Below are 23,564 nucleotides of genomic sequence, written 5' to 3'. Positions count from 1 at the left end.
AGACGAAGAAAAAAGATTTATTAACTGAGGTGATTTCATATTTTTCATAAATTATTTACTCAATCATAATTAATTGTTTTCATTGAATATGTATTTTTTTAAAATTCATAATTCAATAATTACTAATTGTTATATGTAGTGTAATTCAATATGTCAAATCAGTTAATTTTTCAGTATAATAAAAATTTAACCATAAAAATTATGAAATATCATATATTCTGTGGTTCAAAATGATAACTGACTAAGTTATGTTTTGTATAGATTTCAATTAAAAATTCGAATTTTTCTCAATTTTATTTACCAATTTTATTAGACGGTACACAAGTTTTTAGGAGAACAATTTGTGTACCGTCCTCATTTTTGTTATAAAATTTGAATATTTAAACACTAGGTTCGACGCTCCTCGTCTTTACCCTAAAAATTAAATTATTAAAATTTTGCACGACCCCCTACCTTGTCAAAAAATTGAAAATTTTTTAAAATTTTGCACGATCCCCTACCTTGTCAAAGTATTGAAAATTTTTTAAAATTTCCACGACCCCCTACCTTGTCAAAAAATTTAAAATTTTTTTAAAATTTTGCATGACCCCTTACCTCGTCAAAAAATTTAAAATTTTTTAAAATTTTGCACGACCCCGTACCTTGTCAATAAATTGAAAATTTTTTAAAATTTTGCACGACCCCCTACCTTGTCAAAAAATTGAAAATTTTTTAAAATTTTGCACGACCCCCTACCTTGTCAAAAAATTGAAAATTTTTTAAAATTTTGCACGACCCCCTACCTTGTCAAAAAATTGAAAATTTTTTAAAATTTTGCACGACCTTGGCAAAAAATTAAAAATTTTTTAAGATTTTGCATGACCCCTTACCTCGTCAAAAAATTGAAATTTTTTTAAAATTTTGCACGATCTCCTAGCTTGTCTAAAAATTGAAAATTTTTTAAAATTTTGCACGACCCCCTATACCTTGGCAAAAAATTGAAAATTTTTTAAAATTTTGCATGACCCCGTACCTTGTCAATAAATTTAAAATTTTTTAAAATTTTGCACGACCCCCTACCTTGTCAAAAAATTTAAAATTTTTTAAAATTTTGCACGACCCCCTACCTTGTCTAAAAATTAAAAATTTTTTAAGATTTTGCATGACCCCGTACCTTGTCAATAAATTTAAAATTTTTTAAAATTTTGCACGACCCCCTACCTTGTCAAAAAATTTAAAATTTTTTAAAATTTTGCACGATCCCCTACCTTGTCAAAATATTGAAAATTTTTTAAAATTTTGCACGACCCCCTATACCTTGTCAAAAAATCGAAATTTCTTTAAGATTTTGCATGACCCCTTACCTTGTCAAAAAATTTAAAATTTTTTAAAATTTTGCATGACCCCGTACCTTGTCAATAAATTTAAAATTTTTTAAAATTTTGCACGACCCCCTACCTTGTCAAAAAATTTAAAATTTTTTAAAATTTTGCACGACCCCCTACCTTGTCTAAAAATTAAAAATTTTTTAAGATTTTGCATGACCCCGTACCTTGTCAATAAATTTAAAATTTTTTAAAATTTTGCACGACCCCCTACCTTGTCAAAAAATTGAAAATTTTTTAAAATTTTGCACGACCCCCTATACCTTGGCAAAAAATTGAAAATTTTTTAAGATTTTGCACGACCTTGGCAAAAAATTAAAAATTTTTTAAGATTTTGCACGATCCCCTAGCTTGTCTAAAAATTGAAAATTTTTTAAAATTTTGCACGACCCCCTATACCTTGTCAAAAAATTGAAAATTTTTTAAGATTTTGCATGACCTCGTACCTTGTCAATAAATTGAAAATATTTTAAAATTTTGCACGACCTTGGCAAAAAATTAAAAATTTTTTAAGATTTTGCACGATCCCCTACCTTGTCAAAATATTGAAAATTTTTTAAAATTTTGCACGACCCCCTATACCTTGTCAAAAAATCGAAATTTCTTTAAGATTTTGCATGACCCCTTACCTTGTCAAAAAATTTAAAATTTTTTAAAATTTTGCACGACCCCCTACCTTGTCAAAAAATTGAAAATTTTTTAAAATTTTGCACGACCCCCTGCCTTGTCGAAAAATTTAAAATTTTTTAAAATTTTGCACGACCCCCTACCTCGTCAAAAAAATCGAAAATTTTTTAAAATTTTGCACGACCCCCTACCTTGTCGAAAAATCGAAAATTTTTTAAAATTTTGCACGCCCCCTACCTCGTCAAAAAATCGAAAATTTTTTAAAATTTTGCACGACCCCCTACCTTGTCGAAAAATCGAAAATTTTTTAAAATTTTGCACGACCCCCTACCTCGTCAAAAAATCGAAAAATTTTTTTAAAATTTTGCCCGACCCCCTTGTCAAAAAATTGAAAATTTTTTAAAATTTTGCACGACTCCCTACCTTGTCAAAAAATCGAAATTTCTTTAAGATTTTGCATGACCCCTTACCTTGTCAAAAAATCGAAAAATTTTGCACGACCCCCTTGTCAAAAAATTGAAAATTTTTTAAAATTTTGCACGACTGTTCAGATGGTCATGTTCAGTAAAATGTACGCATCTACTACAGACACACAGTCATATATATATAATTTCCCGCATATTTTTCTGATGTCATTCAAAAAATATTTTTACAAAAGTTTGAAAAAAAAAACAAAAAAATAATGTTTTTTTTTATCAATCTAAAATATTACATAAATATTTTATATATTATACTTGTAGTGTATACATTCTCGTAAGTAGATATAGGGTGTGTTTATTATATTAGGTGTAATATTTTAATTATAGAACGGTATAATATCAAAGAGAAGGTTTAATGTATATAGCTGTATATATTATGTATCGATTAATTAAATAATCCTTTTCTTGTTCTATAAATAAAATTGAATTTTTAATTAAGAATATTATGTATAAGGTTTTGTATTTCTCTTTATTATCATCATTTAAGTTGTACTGCTAATTTAATTAAAAGGAAATTAAATGTATATAAGTATAAATGTTTAGTAATTTTAAAGAAAATTGTATAACCATGCTACGATATATCCATTAAAAAGTAAAATTAGAATATTAATAGCAGATTAAATAACTATGTAATCAACTAATCTAATAATTTAAGTCATCACGACATTGACATTGAAGCACTTCCTTAAAAATAATTTCTTATAAGTTTATTGAAGTTTCTTTTATTGAACATAAGCAATTATAATTTAATAAAGAATATTTGAATATGATATGGCAATTAATAATCAAATATTGAAATAGTAAAAATATTAAAATACGCCATAGATGTAATCAATTATTACAGTAATTTTAATTTCTATCAAAGTTATTGTTATACTGGATGGCAAGTTATATTAGAGGAACCTATTCTGAAGAAACCAACATTAGTCATTATACTACCAAGGGAAATATAGTTCCTGATCATTTACAATACTGAGACCAATGCTTTTAAATCGATTATTTAAAACTTACGCAGAAAACTTTTACTAAACGCCTTATTGTGCTTCCAAACCATTACTATTTCTGATTGTGCCGACCAGAAAATACGACTATCCCCATAATTGTTCATTATACATCAAAAATTATTCATCGCTTAATAAAATGAGTAGTTTTGTAACTCGAGTCAAGACTCGTGTGCTATCTGCAATATGTTATAGAAAATACTGACGAGAAATTGAAAATATTTTGAATTTTAAATGTGTAATTTTCATTTTGTAATAGAGCGTTGAAAATTTAAATAAATTGACTTTTACTCTCAAATTTTTTTGTTCCCTGTAGGGGATCGAGACCTCTAGATACTTCTCAGATGAAATGTTTAATTTAAAGTTCACATTGCATTGAAAATGTAATATTTATAGTAATATGAGTGTAATTAAATAATAAAGATTTATGACATTTTTTTTGAATCTGCAGAGAATCGAAAAATATAGGAAAAAAAAATTATTGCTCGCAATTTTCTTACAATTTTAATTGGTATCGTAAATACCTGTTGACTTGGGAATCAAAATGAATTACAAAACTATGAAAATACAAAAAACAAAAATAATTTTATTTATTCAACTACTTGTACATGGCAAACTATGGTTAATTATATGGAAGCAATCTTATCTTCTGCCGTAATTATTTATCAATATTTTATAGTTAAAATTCTATTATTTTTTTCTCTTCATCTCTCACTTTACATTTTAATTCCATACTTGCTGTTTTATGTGAGAATAGAATAAAATGATAACCTAGTTTTGTAATTCATTTGTTTGTATATATTATGCGTATATTGTATAATCATGATATCAAACATATCTATATATATACTAAGAATAATACCCAAGAAATTTACCCATAAGAAATATTGAATTGTTTAACATGATGTCGTTATGTCTACATTGTATTCGTACTGGGTATGTGAACATGTATATTATAATACTACCATATGTACATTGAAGAACGGAAATGTCACGTTACATCAAAACGTATTTAGATGTAAAACAAAAGAGAAAAACATTTCTCTGTAATAATAATGAGAACTTTGAATGTTATAAAATATATAATGTATAATTAAAAGGCAGAAAAAAAATCATATTAATATAAAAAAAATAATTTTAATTTTTTATTTTTTAATTTGCAACTTCTGTTCTAATTGCTGATCTACTGAACTTTATTTAACAGAAAAACAAATTAATGAGACTTTTTTAAGTTAAACAAACAAAAGTTGATCTTATTGCAAAAATTATACTATAGTAACAAGCATTCATTTTAAATACCGGATTAATAACATCTACTTTTGCTTTGCTTTTGGACATCACAGTAATGACACAGAGTAATGATTAATATTCATTTATACCGCAGCTATTGTGGAGGTCAATCACTTTTTCTTAACATAAGTAATTCATGTAGAATTTTTAGTATGCATCGGAAATTAAGCCTCCTTTAGCTTAGGTAAGACTTAGAATTTCTCTATATCTCCAGAGAAATTAGGAATTTCTATTTCACTGGATCAAAGTTTTTCGGATCGGGATTCTCAAAGATTGAATTTCAAGTTCTATTGCGTCTCCCATCAAGAGAATATGCAAATGCCTTTGCTGTTTAAGCCGGATGTTCAGTCATGAAACCCGTTAAAGAATTCAAACATAATATTAATAAAAACTGATACTTATAAAGTGGTCAATTTACTCGACTCTTGTTAAACTCTGTCTGATATTAAGTTCAAAATAAATTAGAAGGACCGGTCAAATGAAGTGGTTTTATTATTCTAAGTCATCAATTTGACAAAAGCTAATCCTAAATAAGTTATGGAGTTTAGGCTTTGCTTTTCATATTTTTCCATGTCATGAGTTGGCTTAGTTTTCAAGATACTTGAGTTTTGTATAAGAGACCGCATATAGCCACACATGTAACAGATCAGTCAAATCTTCAAAAATTAGCAAACAGAGTACACAAATTTATATGTATATATATCATATAAGTTCCCGAATATAGACAAACATTTTAAGTTCAACAAAATATAGTAAAAATCATACATATGTAATCACACATTTTATATGTAAGTAAGAATAATGTATACGGGCTTACGAAAGCAAGTAGAAAATAATTCACATGGTATGATAAAAAAAAAAAATATTGAGAAAAAAATTCATAATGTAACAAAAAAAAATTTTCAAAATGAGTGAAAGAGATAAAAAATAATTACTTTGTCGTCAATTGTTTGTAATATTTGCATTTTAGTCGTATATGGCATATAAATTCTACACAATCACATTACAGTTGAAACTTGTGTTTTCTTTCCCATTTGTGAAGGTTTGTTTCTTTATGTTTTTCACAGGCAGCCATACCAACCCAATATTTCGAAATGCAATACAAAACAACAGAAGACACATCAAGTTGAGTAGTGGTTTTACAATGTCAACAAACCGTTAAAATGATCTCTTGACGCGACGATGCAATTTTTTTTTCCTTCTCTTTTTTTTCAATGCTTCGTTGCCTTTTTTGTTTTTTTTATTAATTTTTTCTTTTTATGTTGTTGTCAGTCACTTCTTCTTTTCTCTTCTTTTCTCATGTTCTTTTCTCTTTATCCTCAAATTCTATCAATGTATTTTTTGTATTGCATACGACTTTCATCATTTTCTTGTTGTTCTTTTTTTCACAACTTTATTTTTTTCATTATTATTATTTACTTCATTGTTAAGAGCACTTTTTTTTTTTGCTTTTATAAAATTTTCCTCGTGTGTTCACTTATCAAAAAGAAAAAAAAGAGAAAATGAAAACATATTCGACAACAAAAAAAAAATGAATATAAAAATTTAACTCAAGTGTGAGATTTACATTTTGCACAAAGGGAGAGAGAGAAATTAATAACGAAATGAGATGAGTTCTTTTAAACTGGAGAATAAAAACAAAAATTAAAAGACGAAAGAAACGAAGAAAACTAAACAAAAAAAAAAATAAAAGAACATTGCAATTACTAAAAAAAATTATCATATAACAAATTAACCCGGACGCCATTGAGATTTTATTTTTTTAAACGGAATTCCGAAACTGTTTTCTGTCAAATGTTTCCGTTTCGAATACGCAATGTAGTGTGAATATATTGTATGTTCGTCTGTGTATCGCATTAAAAACGTATAAATATAAAATATTTTGGAATGAAGGAAGTTATTTAAACATAGAGAAAGAAAAGAACAGACATTTTGATTAAGTGTTCAAAAAAGATGAAAGGATAATGTTCACAAAATAATGCTACATCAAACAAAAAATGCTTTTGTTACAATAAGTTAAAAACATGAATAACATAAAGAAATAATGAAATAGTTCAAGAAAATTATTAACCCTTAGCTGCAAACTAGTATCCCGTACAAGAGATGTCCGTACAATTTTCGTGTTTTTATTAAATTTATTTGTTCCGGGCAGCAAGAATTGTCAAGAACTTTTTGTGAAGCAGATTTTTACGAAATTAAATCTTTATTTAATCTTCCTTCTGGAAACTAATCACACTTTTTTCTTGTGAGAAATTAAAGGTTAACGAGTGGTAATCGATTGAACTAAAAAAATGATAAAAAAATAAGCAATCCTAAGCATAAAAAGAATTTTAGTTGCTACCTTTTAATTTTTTAAATTAAATTAAAAAATTAAATAATGTAAAATTTTTAAAGTTATTTGTCAAATAAAAATTTTGAAATAAGAAACAAATTACATATGAGTTCGCAACACCTATAAAGCTTTTGTAAATTGATACATTTACTAAAAATTCAAATTCTTGAAGTTGTTTTAAAGTTGAATAAATGCTTATATTAAATCGGTACATACATACTTCTTTTCGAACATAAACCCTCCAAATATAGAAATATTCGACGTCGTCAGCCTAAATATATGCAATAATGTAAAATTTTTGAATTTTTAAGAAAATCATCAATAAACTGATTTCGATTATATCCCAAAATACAGATCGCATTTATTATTGGAAGGCTATTTGAAAATTCAACGAAATCAAGCTTAAAAAATGTTTTATAAAATTTGCACATTTAACTTCTCATATATATCACATATACCACATATATCATATATTATGCGTATGCTTTATTCATTTAATGGAATGATATATATATGATAAAATGCATGAACACCCATTTAAATCAACAACATTACATATTTTCATCCGTATTATAAGGTCAACCATCCAAAAAGACTCTTCCTTTTACCTTTTTATTATTGTTTTTTTTTTGTTTTTTTTTTGTTTTCACAATATATTAAAAGTATAATTCGTCTAACATTCAAGCTGTCATCATATTTAAATAATTTAAAGTTTGTACTTGAAAAAAATATTTTCAAAACAAAAAAAAGTACAAAAGTACATTCTTTAATATGTAATATTACAAGTATAGATAAATGTTTAGTAATCGCCATATATATTTATATGATATATATATGTATATATCATCATTTCATAATTTCACTCTAGAATGAATATGAATTACTTACTTAACTTATTTTTTTTTTTTTTAATTTTTCGTTTTCGCTTGTTTGTTTCATCGCTCATATTTTTATTAATATTTTTTTTTTGTTTTTACAATGCTATTTACTTGGAAGGAATTCTTATTCATACCTTTAGTTTTTTTTTATATTTTTCATAATTCTCTATATATAATATTCTCGTTTGTATATACAAATTTTGTATTATGATGATGTTATACTTTCTAAAAACAAAATATTTCTACAGTAAATTTCAAGCCATTAGCATTAGTATATATATACTAGAGCATTTCTATGTAAAATTTTACAAATTATATGTGCTAGATATATTTAAATGTACTTTGGTATATATGAAAAAAAAAAAAAAACAAGAAAAATATTCTATTTCAAAGAAATTTTCCACAATTTATTTTTATACTTCTTATAATAAAAATCTGTTAAAAAAAAATAGAACTAGAACAGCAGGGAATATTAAGGGAAATGAAAAAAAGAGAGAAAAAAAACAAAATTACATGTACAAAACATTAAAACAAAAAAGATGTTTTTGCTATTATGAAAATATATGAAAAATCATTGAAGATAAGGAAATGTTGAAAAATATTATGAGTATATATAAAAGAAAAAAAGAAGAACTGATATTTTAAAAAAGTGTACTTATGTACTCTATTAAGCAAACAGATTTGCTATTAAAACAAGAATAAGATAATAACGGAATAAATGACTAAATCTTTACCCAAGGTACCGTATCTCGAATGAATCTACGGATCAGTTGAAGTTTCAATGCTAATATCCCGGAACGAAGTTACAATTTACTTAGTTTTTCTTCTTTAGAATCGACATTTCGAAATTCAAGAAAATAATACCGAATTTCCTTTTATTTTCTATTAAGAAATCTATATAAGAACTGTCACACCAGAATATCGACCAGGTACCGTCTGGTCTTGTTTATTGAAATGAATACCTTCATTTGTGCACTAATGATATATGAATTTTTGTATTATATAAGAACATATTAAAATTTTTCCATTTGGCTTTAGTTTTATAGAAATTCTCTTGATTTTTTATTGACTTTGATTGTTTTAATAGTATAAGAGCTACAGTTTTCAAATAATTATAGAGTTAAATGTTCTTTTTTAAAGGACAATAAAATTTTTAAATTTCGAAATACCCTAAAATCCTAAAAAAACACAAATTTCTATCCTCATAATGGGTTATAATGTATAGGTCAAATTCAACTGATTTACTCATTCAATCCATCCTTTTAACGCTTTCACTATAATCATCAAGCAAATTTTTATATTGCAGGATATAATCGCCCTTATAATATAAAAACCACTGACAAGAATTTGAAAATTATAAAACAAACCTTCAAAAATTCTATTATAAATGAAATAAGAAATTCAACACACTATTCAAGATTCAACACAGTATATTTAATACATGAAAAAAAAAAAAAAGAAAAAATTCTGAAGAAGATGAAATTTTTTATTATCGTTCAAGCGACAGAAAATATTTTTTTTTTTTTTTTGTTCATTTCTCTATGAAATGGAAAATATAGAAACAAAAAATTTCAAATTTTCACAATTCTTATTTTTATATAACAACAAAAAAAAATAAAAACAAAACAAAGTTTAAAAATGTGAAAAATTTTCTACCTTCATAAGAGTGTGTACAAAAAAGAAAACACGTAATTTTTATTACAAAATTAAAAAGTTTTTCTTTTTATTTTTATTGTTATGAGATTACAGAGAGCAAAACTGAAACAAATTTTGCTAAGAAATTAAAAGGTGGAAAATGTTTTTCATATCTTGACAAAAAAAAAATTAAAGAAAATTTTATTGTAAAAGGGAAGAAAAAAAAGGTGCTTAAGATTCTAAAACAAAAAAAAAATAGGAGGAAAATAATAAAAAGAAATTATGTCAGGAGGTTTTTTAATTTACTAAAAAAAACACAACTAATTTAGATCGAGTGTAAAATTTTGTATTTATGTAATGGAATGCCATGTAATGTCAGCATACATTGAATATACAGCAACATATATAAATCATGTTGCATATTATATAAATTTAGAAAAAAAATTTAAAGAAAATTTATTAAAGCAAGAGCCTAAGTTAAATATGATAAAAAAAAAATTTAATTTTCATACTAAATTGTAAAATAAATTAAATGGATGCGAATGGTGGTACTTTTAATCACCTCTTCTCTTTATAGTAAATAAACCCTTCAAAATAAACCCTTCTAAAATTCAAATATAGTTTATTACACAAGATCAATTAACGAATCATTCAATAGTTGCGGGTATAACAAATTAAAACAATGCATTTTAGAAATTTAAAGAAAATCAATATTAGCTAGTAAAAATTAAAATAGCTAGTAGCTGGTTTTATATTTGTCTATATCAAAAAAATTTAAATTAAATTTATAGATTAATTGGAAGAGTATTCCTGAACTTGTATAACAAAATTTTATTAATAATATAACATATTTAATTATAATATAAAAAATTATTCAATTTGCAAATATAATTAATCTTAGAGAATCTAAAAAAAAAGCATAATTTTAGGGGATATATTTTTACAGGGGAGTTTCAATTTTAGGCAGGGGGGGTGGGGGGGTTCTGATTAAATCAAGGGAATCTAAAATTCCAAGGCACACTTGCCTCAACTTTCTTTATCAATATAAATTTTCTGAAATATCTAAGTATTGCATAAAATTTTATTTTAAAATTTTAATTGTGCTATTCATAGAATATTACATTAAATTTCAATTTTTGTTATATTATTACATATAATTTTTGCAAATATAATATTGCCTTATGTATAGTCAATATAAAATCTATTAAAAAAAAAAAAAAAACATCCCCTAAAATTATGCTTTTTTTTTAGTAAGTTTAGTACATGTATATATATTAACATGTATAACATGTATATATATAACAAAATTCATAAAAATAAATTAATTTAAATATATTGTACGAGTGCATATAATATTTAAATTTCTTAAATTATTAATTAATAAATATTTTTTGTAGTATAATTTTAGGGGACATATTTATTATTTTCAGTCATTAAATCAAATATTTAATTTTCAATATATTTCTAAATAATATTATTTAAATTTAATTAAATATTATTTTTATAATTAAAATATGATGTCATAAAATATTATTTACTGTTATACATTTTATCTTATTAAAAAATTATGCAAATAATACAATGATTTCATAAATTCATTTAAAATATAATATTATAACCAAAAAATTTTCGACTTTCATAATCTGTTTTATCCTTCAATATTATCCTTCTAGAATATCCTTCAATATTATTGAAATAATTTTCCAATTTAATAAAATCATGTATAATACAATTGAATACTGTTGAAATAACAGCAATATTTTTTTTTATATTCAATATCATTATGAATCAATATTTTTGTCTTAAAGACAAAATTTATACAACATAAGTTAAAAAAAAAATATACAAATACACAAATCACAAATATGTGTACATAATATTGTATAAAAATTTTTGAACGACATCGCGTCTTTATAACATTTTCTTTTCGACAATATATAAAACGAAATGTACTTTTTTTTTCCTGTACCTATAAATTTATAAAATTCCAATTTCTTCTTTAACTTCCGTAATATATTTGCTTTTCTCATTCTATATATATTATTACAATATCATGTTATCCAATATAATAATCCAGGAAGTTGCCTTCTAATATTATGTGTATTTGTATAACAGTATAATGTTATGTGCATCTATGATTTTATATTGAATGTATGCGTATATGTGTGATATTTTTATTATTTTGTTGAATCCTTTTTGGAGAACAAAATTTAATATACTACAAATTGTATTATAACAGATTCATATATTCATATAACAACTATATTATTTGTGTAGGAACGTTTATGTTATTAGAACAAGATTTTATATATTAATAATAATGATAATAATATACGGTAAAAGAAAAAATAATGGGAGCATAAAATGCATTTTCAACATAGTTTTCTATATTAAATGATTTACAAACATCACATATACACACAAACGCGAATTCTATTACACTTTTATTATAATAATCCCGGATATGCTTTAAGGAATTAACTTATTTTTTTGTTTTCTTTCTTTTTCTATTAATGGAATGTTAAACAGAAAATGAAAATAAGGACCTTCACATTTTTTTCTCCTGCTTTTTCTATTTCTAAATGTTTATGCTTAATAGTTTATCTTTGTATTGATTTTTATGCAATATATAAAATACTTAATAATAAAATGTGTATAAAAGTTAAATTGAAAAATTTTATACATGTTAATAAAAAAAAACATTCGAGAAAATTCTCTAAATTTATAAACACACAAAAAAAAAAAATTGTTCTTTTCAAATAATTAAAGTTTTTATAAGCCCCAAGGGTATGGTAATGGGTCCTTTTTTTGTTATATTATTTATTTTATAAATATTTAATTTTGTAGTCATTTCATACTTGAATTTTTAATTTTTCTCTTTATATTTTACTTGAATTTTTTCCATTTTGTATAATTGCTAGCATTGCTATTGCTAATGCCAAAAATGTACGTATAAATAAAATGCAAAAATATTGCTTGTCTGGAAAGTATTTTATGTTAAAAATCATTAGAATATGAAAATATGTTTGAGTATACAAACTACCAAAATGTATGAAATTGACTTATTCTTAGCTTACAAATTCTTAAACATATTTTATATATCTATTTTATCTACTGTATTTAATATACAGTAGAATACCTTTATAATAAACGAGCAAAACAATCAACATTTCTATTTAAGAGTAAAATTTATTCGTTAAAGTAACAAGAGATATGTGAACAACTGTCTTTTAATTTCGAACTTATAGGATTGTACACGTCTTACCTAGAGATTTTACTGTAATTTGATTTTAATATCGTAATCAAAATGTATGGTAACACGAAAATAATATTGCATACAATATTATTTTAGAATGATTACAGTGTTCCTTTCAAATGCTCTGTATATTTTACAAGAAAAGTCGAAAATAAATTATGGCAAGGATACTAACTAATTTATTGCATTTTTACGATAAATGAGTTATTTTCGTAATATCGGATTTTCTAGGAAATACGAGTCCAATAATACCGTTATTTTCTACCACTGTTTTCCATTACTCTATTTTTAAATTTTTACTAATTACGAAAAAAACATACACAAAATGCCTTCCTATTTTATCGTATTTAATTTTAAAAATGCCCAACATCTTCAACCCCACATTTGGCAACACTGATTATTCAATCTTTGAATACTATATTGCATTATTTTCATCTCTAATTTTCTACTTCTTCTTAACATACTTAAAATTATATTTTTTTCTCTTCCTCATTCTCTTTATTCCATACATCTTTACACATAAAATATTTAATTTATACGGCAGGATACATTTGAAAGTGTATCATTAAAGGAAAAAAATTGTGAACAAAACATACTCGTATAAATGCATATTATATTTTATATTAATATATAAATATATAAGTATATTTGAGTATTTAAGAATATTGGTATACGTGCAATGAAAAATCGCATATGCACCAAAATAGAATTCAATTTTCAATTCTATTACATATACCCACATACAATTATATTTTTATTATTATACTCAAAATAGCATAAATACATTTATACATATAAATTATGCTCATAAATTTTCAATAATAATAAAAGTATGAAAAAAAAACATACAAGTATATTTATTTTTGTATACCTTTATCGTGTATAAAGTTGTGCCACTAAAATTGTTATATTATAATGTTACTGTTATACATAGATACATTAAATCGTGTATACTGTAATAATCTTCTATTTGCCTGCATGTACTTATGTAATTATATATAGATGGTAACCATAGAAACAGGATAATTCCATATGTAGTTAAACTCATTGGAATCTCTGTATCCAATATTTATTTTTCTATTACACCAGTTTTTTCATGATATAAAATAAGGATTTTTACAACTTAAAGAGTGCATCGTATACGTTTACTATGTATATGTAATAACATATAAGTGAATATATATATAGGGTGTTTCAGTTACAAGTTCACTGCTACGTAAAAATGCATAAACACTTATAATACTTAATAGATATAGACAAATTGAAATTTTGCATGGAATTTAATTTTTATAGCTCAGTAGATTCCGTTTAAGGTCAGAGTTTAGCTGAATAAAATAATAGTGCTTTTTTAATCTAATTAGCATAAACAGAGTAAAAATGGGCTATAACAAAAAAGAAAACCGTTATATAATGCTAAAATGTAAATAGAGAATGTGATTTTGAAAATATTATAATCGGTGCAGATATTCATTAACCATCCATCAAAATTACAATTAATCATGCATAAAATTTATTTAAGGAACGATTTATATGTCAATCAATTTGAACTCTACATAATCTATAGAGCGACTGTTAATTATTTACTCACAACAAGAAATCTCACAACATTAAAATCAGAACAGATACACTCACAACATTAAAATCAGAACAGATGCACTCTGTATTCGGAAAATATTTGCAAAACGTAAATTTACAATAGAAATTTAAAGTTCTCATATACACGACAATAGGGTTGGGGTTGGTTAAACTTACTGAAATAAAAATATATACATAGAAAAGGAATCGCATAAAAACCAATAAGAACAAACAACAGAAAAAAAATCGCCTACATAGCACAAAAAAAAATAGTATACAATCCTCGCTATATATTTGCCCTTGTTATATCCTTGTCACATTTCAGATTTGTATATGTATGCATGTTAGTTTATTTATGTATGTGTTTGCATCTACACATATATGAGTAAGATATTTACATACAAGTACAGTTTTAAATCTAATGTTTTATTTTGTTTAATTTTTAAAGTTCTCTACCACAGGCATGATGAAATTATTTGAACAAATTTTTATTTTCCCTTGTCTAATGTGCGTAAGGGCGGCAAGAATATAGATACCGAGATTAGAAATTTTTTGGGTATAGTTACATTTTTATTTGTCTCCAGAGAACGTATATACCCTTATAAATGGGTAAAAACCCTTAGAATTTGATTAATTTTTCACAATTCGATATGTTTAAGTATTTTGTGGGGGAAAATAGGCTAAAAAAAAATCATATTAAGTATTAAACAGGTTCATTGATTAAAATTATAATATATCTCTAGTGAATTTTATATAAGATATAGGTTTAATATATTCTTTTCAGTTCTAACGTCATTAAAACGTTTTATCGTACTCTTAATCGAAATTTTTTTAAAATAATTGAGAAAAATGTGAAGATTGCAATGAAATATGGTATAAAGTATAAACAAAATTAAAATTTTTCTTTATTAACACAAAATTTATTTTCATTAAGTTTTACAAAAAAAAATATCAATTTTTGATCCCTTATATCAGGGACACTATAAACAGCATCCAACATTTTCAAAAATCAAAATATAAATGTAATCATTCTTACACCAAAAAGGAGTTCTTAATGCACAAACGGATTTAATATCCCGTCTAATTCAAACTTTCCACCATTACAATTTATTTGCAAATTACAATAATTTGAAATTTCTCCTAAATATATGCAAAATTTTATAATATAATAAATTATTTAATGTAATTAATTCAATAAAACATTTTTGCTATTGAGGCAAAAGAGGGCTTCATAAATTCAAAATTTTTAGCACCAAAATGTGCTATTGTGTTGTTTTACTGCATTTTGTGGATCAACTAAACAAATACCTCTCTAAAATTCAACTATTATTTTGGACTTGAGAAAACCCATTTTTATTATTAATTTCTTTTCATTTTTAAACAATAAATTGTTTCTTATTTCTTAATTACTTGGCCATGTCTGTAAATATTTATGAAAATTGAAAAAAGCATATTTCTATTTTAGGATGATTTTTTTTATTACGATTTTTATGCAACTTTTTCGAGAAAAATCTTGCTATGCTGCATACTAAAATATTGCATATTAAAATCATATACAACATTCCCATATACAGAGTATATCACCAATAAATTAGGAGCAATACATCACCGGATAGATGATCGAAAACGAATGAAATTTTTGTTCTGAACATGGTGTCGAATCGGAGCTATTTCGCAGTTACAGGAATTTTAAAAAAATTTGGCGAAATTATAACATATACTTAAGTATTTTTGCTTAGAGCTTCCGTTCCAAAAAAAGATAGAAACAGTTTCTGCAACAAACAGTTTTTGAAATCACTATTAGAGAACTTAAAATAAAGAATAGCATTTTATTTGATTTTATGCGTTTTTTTAGAAATACAAGCATTTTTGGAATATTCCAATTTTTCTCATATTTTATTGTGACAACATGAAATTTTCTGAAAATCTACACTATGTTCTGAACAAAAATTTTACTCATTTTCGACCGTCTTTCCGATTGTATATGGCTAATAAATTTTTACTGATCACCCTGTATATATACATATTATATTTTTATAATACACAAATATTTACCATACGACTATAATATTTTGATATGGAACACATTATTTATTATGCTTTCCCAACTTATGTCCTCTATATCTGTACAATGCATTGTTATAATATTTGTGTGTAGGTGTACGTTAAAAAGTTTTTTTTTATTCTTCTATTCACACATACATCTATTTTTATATTATTGTGTACATGATACTTAAGTAATCATTCACTTACTTCTCTCTTCCCTCTTTTGTTTTTTTTTGTTTTTTGTTAATGTAAATTTAATGTTATGGTATACAACGTAGAACAGTATAGCACAGCATCCTTTTTAACTTGTTACATTTTTCAATAAAAAAAAAGAAAAATTTAAAGAAAAGTTTATTAACATTTTGTGATTTTGATGATGTTTGCAGAACGTTTTTTTTTTTTAATTTTTTTATTTTTAAATGAAAATTTTAAATGTGTAGGCAAAAAAGAAATTTTATTCTTTTATTTTTTGCATTTTTTATTTACATTTCAAGAAATTCATAAATAAATTAACCGTATATACTTAAATTACAAAATATAACTATTAACGGGGGGGGGGGGGCGGGGGGCCCGGTGGGTAAGTAAAGTATTTCTACGATTACAATGAATAATTTTTTAAACAATTCTAGAATTCATTTGAATATTTCAATTAAAATTTCCAATTAAAATATTGAATATTAAAACAATGTCCTTGGGTTTAGAGAGCTTTAAAACGAAACAGAGACTATACAATAATAAAAAATTTAAAATCATAGAAATAAGAAAGAAAACACAGACAAAGTGAAATTGAAAATGATTGAAATTGAGTTTTCGCCTAAGATTTTTCTGTTTTTATTTCATGTCCTTGAAATATTTGACATTCATAATAATAAAAAAAAAAATATCCTTAATATTTGAATTTTTCTTCTCTTATTATTATTTTTTTTTAATATTTCAATTCATCTAATCATTTCCTTTCTTATTTTAAATATTCTTTTAAAAAAATTAATAAAGAAAATTTTTTAAAATTTCAGAAAAGAAATACAAGCAAACAAATAAAGATGGCTTCGATTTTTTCTAAATAAAAAACGAAAATAGCTATAAAAATTTTAAATTTTAATTTCTAAATTTTTAATCTTTCTATATAAATTTTTCTGTATAGAAAATTTTTCATTGCATTATTAAAATATTAACACAAGCAAAAAATTAAAAATCTTGTATATTTTTTTATTTTTTCAATATAAATTCATAAAGAACAAGGTCCTTTCTATTTTGGTTTATATTGTCTCACATACTTATATTATATATACATATACTTATGTATGTATATGAAGGTTACTTTTCTGAATGAGTTCATTTAGAATATTAAGTATTTATAATATAAATATTTAGTATATGACTGGGGTAATATTAACCAAAACAATATTTTTTATATATATAAGGAGTTTGTTAGTATTATTGTTATTATTTTTATGATAATGATTGTGCTGCGATGATAATGATGGTGATTAATGTTGACATTATATTAAAGATGATGACAAATTTATAATATTTTTATTATATAAGAATATTATATATATATATATATATATATATTTATACTTCTGATATTACTTAAATCTTGTGAAGCTATATAATTCATTATTTTCGGTCTAAAATTTTTTATTTTTTTACTTTTGTTTCTTTTTCACTTTTGTTACAGAACGAACCCCGTTTTTTTTTGTCATTTTTATATAAAAATTCATTAGAATTGAGTTTTTTTTCTTTGAATATTTCTTGTGTGTTTCCGTATATCATGAATTTTGGTACATACATTCAAGAGTCATGCTAATTATATCATGATTATTTCGCAGTTCACAGTTTTAATAGTTAATATTTCGTCCTTATATTACATACGTATGTATATCCTGGTGTAAATTTTGTGATTCCTATATACTGTGATTGTAGATTTTAAGGGAATTGAGTGGGACTAGAGTAAGCCCCCAAGCCACCGCAGCCATTCTTGTCTTATTGTCGCCTCCCCACGCTCCCGTCTATAATATCCCCGTCCCAACCACAAAGCCGGAGATATCCCTAAGGGAGTTGGACAACAGTTCCCGAACACTTAGGGACCCATGTCCAAGACAATTGCGGCGCCGAACAGCCAGTGCCAGACAGTCGCAGAGAATGTGCACGGCGGTCTCATTGCCACCCCCACAAAATAAAATATACTGTGATAATATTAAAGCTAAATCAGAAAGTCTATTGAAAATATATTCGGATAAATTAAAAAATCTATTCCAGAATCAAGAATCTATTAAAAAATCAAAAATTTTGCAAAAAGTTTTAAAAAAAAGCTTATGATCCTTCCTTAAAATAATTAATTTAGACAGTATGATTTACTTGAAAATTTCTTCTATAAATGCCATATAATTGCATAACTTCATATAGAGATGACGCCTACATCCAAGGTGATTCAGAAAAGTACCATTATACTATTGGTTAGATAATCAAAAATAGATAAAACTTTTGTTCCGAATTGAGTGCCAAATCACAAAGGTTTTCAAGTTACAGGGATATTTTATCGAATTTTCACGAAATTTCTGTTTATCCAAGTTTTTTTACTTATAACTTCTGTTCTGAAAAAGATGGGGTCTTCAAATAATCACTTTTTGATAGGGCTAGTAAAGGACTTAAAATTTTTACGATATTATAGATATATAGATATAACGATATATAGATATATCACAGTTTTTTGTATTTTATGTATAATTGCATTTTTACTCCACCTCGGGGCGCCAGTAAAAAAATTTTTTAATGGAAATATATGTACTTCTTTCTGCAATATCCATTTTAACGTATAAATTATCAAAATTTATACATGCTTATATGCGTGTATATTAATAAATATATATATTTTAAAAATATAAAATACATACGTTATAATATATGCAAAATTATTTCAATGTATTTTTGTATATGTGTAAGTATATAAGTAAATATGCATATAATAAACATGTTTTATAAAATACTGTAAATGACAAATGTATAGCATGGTATAAGAAATGAAAATTTTTTACAATATGTTGTGGTTTTTATTTCAAATATCCTGTTGATATTTTGTGGTTTTTTTTTATGGAAAAACTAATTACAAAATAACAAAATCATTCACTGTCAAAATAATTAAATTACAATGGTTTTTATTTGTATCTGCATTTAACATATACTACAACATTATTACATGTTACTAACAGATTCTGTTACTGATTTAGACCTATAAGTTATTACATATGTACATAAATATGTCTCATATTCATGCACAGACATATTAATTAATGTCTGTTGCCCACCTTCTGAATTGTAAATTTAAAAAATTTGATTAAAATTTGAATCCTCACATTTTATCGAATTTATCGAATTTGTGTCTACGAGTATCAGTCTATTCTCTTGATAATGAGTTAAAACTGAGATGGGAGTGATAAAGTTTTTTATATAATTTGCACGTATATTTTAATGAATTAAGTTTGGGCATTTCCGCAATTCAATAATTTAAAGTTGACTGATTAAATGAAATCATATAATATTGAAATAGATCTTAGCAAAATAATTTCTGTGCTCTATTACACTTGTTCTACTCCAGCCAAACCAACGCCTTTATAAACTGTTAAGTTGTATTATGTAACAGCCAAGTTGTTCGGGTCACAGTTAGTACAATAATTGTACTTGCCTAATGCATGAATACACCGTAAGGATTTTTTTTCTTTACTCAATTTTCATTCAATTTTTCTTAAATATTTTCCGTGGAATTTCGTCCTACAAGTTTTTTTTTCTGTTATAACTAAAAATTTATTTTTAGATTTTGTATAATATTCTGAGAAAATTTACAATAAGATTTACAATAAGATAAGAAATTATCTTAAAGGATGACAGGAAATAATGCTGTTTCAAAAAAATATTGGAAATAGCTACCAATACTTTTTGTGGATGTAAATTGAAAAATTATTCAAATAAAGTCTTTTAATTTCTTGTATATAATTTTCTGGATCATATTCGCTCCCTGTTTTTTGAATTTAGTAGCAAGCAACTAATTTAGGTTTCAAGCCAGAAAACTTCATTCATTCGCGAATTTACCCACAGTTATTTGAAATGAAATGAAAGTTTTTGCTCAATATTACCAGGATATCAACTGCTGCTTGAAGCTATCCCATATATACCCGTCATATTAATTTTTTCACAAACAAAATACGAATATAAGCATTTCTTTTTTCTTTCTTCCATGAAATTAACCTCAAATGTGTTACAATATTTTTTGACGTCATTAAATAAATCACCGGTAAATTCAACTTGAACTTTTAAAAAAAAAAAATTACTACAAATTTTTTTTTTAATTTTATAAATGAAATAATATGAAAAAATATTTTTACTTTCTTATTATAAGAAAATTCCCAAATGGAATAAGTAGTACTTTTAACTTGATTCGAAGAAAAAAAAGTACGTGGGAATGAATTGTGGGTAAAAATATTTGAATGAAATATCAAAATTCATTATAAGTAAGGATATTTATTTTTTTTTTTTGCATCTTTATATGTTATGAATCCAGATTAAGTATAGTAAATCTCTTACCTATCATTTAGGATAAAAATAGGCTTTTGTATGATTTCTCTAAGGCGATAACTTTAACATTAACAATATAATACAATATACACGCATTTATCCCTACATAAGCGTATAAGGATACCAAAAATATAATTCAGTTTAAAAGTATACAATAAAAGATGAAATCTAGGGATTGGAAATTTCATATATATACAAGTATAGCAATGTGCATGTAATAAAACCTGCCGAAACCAATTTTTTTTTGGAAGAAAAACAAAATAAGTTTTGAAATGAAAAAACTAAAAAGTTTTACTTTAGGGAAAACTTTTCCCATTCTCAAGTCAAAAGTTTTTTATTATATAAGTATAGAAATTTTTTTAAATTAGATAATGCAGGGTGTATGAACACAGTTTAGATATATGTAAGTAGTTTTTAACCCACACGTATGTATATATACAGTTTTCATTAAAAACTTGAATGAAATAAGAATTTGTTTTGGGGAATTTTTGATTTTATAGGTTAAAATCTAAAATTAAAAAATCTCAAGAGTTTTGACCTCTTATATAGAATCATTTAAAAAGAATATTTCATTTTGAAAAGTATTAAGTTTTCTTTTCTCTCATGAGAAACATATTCTTTTTGTATTTTAATAATTTGAGCTTCTTAAACAATTTTATAATATTTATCTAGTTTAGAAATATATTCATAATTAGTTTTGATTACATTAATTTGCAAAATTTTCATTAATTTAGATATGAGATCTTTCGAAATTCTCTACACAAAAACGATTCGCTTTTTGCAGTGTTATCACAAAAACACATTATATTTTCAGATCTAAGTAAGGTCTGCCAATATGAACTCATTACTATGCAATAATTTCCTATTTTCGAAATAGGAAAAATATATGAGAAAAATCAAGAGACTAACTGAATTTAAGCTAAATTAAAAAACGTAAATATTCAATTCTTAAATTTTTAGAAAATATCGAAAATTCTGAAAAAAATTCTCATAAGAGTTCAAAACAAATAATAAGTACATGATGTAATAAAATGAAAATCTATATCAAAAATTTTAAGATATGTGGTAACATAAAAAAAAAATTATGATTTTGAATTTTTGAATTCATTTTAAAAAATTGCCTTTAAAAGTCAACCTCATAAAAAAAATTTTTTTTTTATATTTAAATTTAATGCGGAGGTTGAACTTAATTTATGCCCTCCTATACTTATTACATTTCTAAAATTGTGGTTACAAAATTTTACTTTTAAGTCTGTATAATTTATTTTATCGATTTTTTGTTTTTTGTTGTTTGTGTCAGATGCAAAATTAAAAATATTACAAGTATTGTCAACAATGAGAACACAATAAAATTCAAGGATTCTTTTATGGTTTTTGTTTGTTTACTTAAAATTCAAAAACCAAGTGAATCATTTGAAAATCTAGATTCTTCAAAAATTTAAAAAAAAAAAGGGATTAAAGTGTACATATACTTAACACGTTTGTTGCCCCAATAATTAAAATTCAAAAATAAAATAGTAGGAGGCGGGATAGTCTTCTATTCAAAGAATATTTAAATTTTCCATTTACGATTTATTTTCTAATTACAAAAGGATTTTTATTTTGGAAAGGCGACCAAATGTGACTAACTGGTATTTTTAATTTTTTTCTATATATATACTCATTTTTTCTCTCAGTGTAACAATATTTTTATAAATATTAAATTGAGTCGAGCAATTAAATTTTCTAAATAGCTTTTCAAAGAAAATTTATTCCTAGAAATATTGAATCCCGAACACTGAGAAAGGACCGAAACTTTTATACACAGCTCTTCAAATGGAAGAACTTTCAACAGGATATTGTTTTTCTCGATCTTTAATTTAACACATTCCGATTGTAAAATATTAATTTTTAAAATTTCCATTAACTCCACAAACAATAGCAATTGCTTGAATTACACCCAGAAATAGGAATTTCATTTTAATTACAATTCAAATGTGATTCATCTTGTACCAAATACACATATACAATTCAAATACATACTCATATTATATTTACATACATTCATAGCTGTAATGCACCATTAATTAATATAACCCCAAAAAAAAAAAAATAAAAATTTGGAAAACAGAAATTTTAACATTTTTACATATTCAAAATAAATTAAATCTATATACGTGCCCGTTCTCTTTTTCTCTACCCGTACACATTTAAAAAAAACATGTGCAAATTTTGCAAAAAATACGAAGGTAAGCATCGTACATATTAAATTTATATTCCAAAACTTTTGCACATAGCTATTATATTATATATACATAAATATGTCTATCTGAAATCATTTGAAAATATTCTTTAATTTCAAAACCCTTAAGGATCTAAAACAAAAAAAAAAAAACAAACAATAAACAAAATAGCAAAAGAATATTACTCTTTTGTATAACAAAATATAAAATAAGCAAAATAAAAAAGACTAGCTGTACATAATTTTTTGAAATATTAAAATGATATTGCAATTTAAAAATAATTTTGA

This window comes from Condylostylus longicornis, unplaced genomic scaffold (assembly GCF_029603195.1).
Source record: "Condylostylus longicornis isolate FDR11 unplaced genomic scaffold, ASM2960319v2 ptg000006l, whole genome shotgun sequence".
Classification (NCBI taxonomy): Eukaryota; Metazoa; Arthropoda; class Insecta; order Diptera; family Dolichopodidae; genus Condylostylus; species Condylostylus longicornis.
This window is presented reverse-complemented; position numbering follows the sequence as displayed.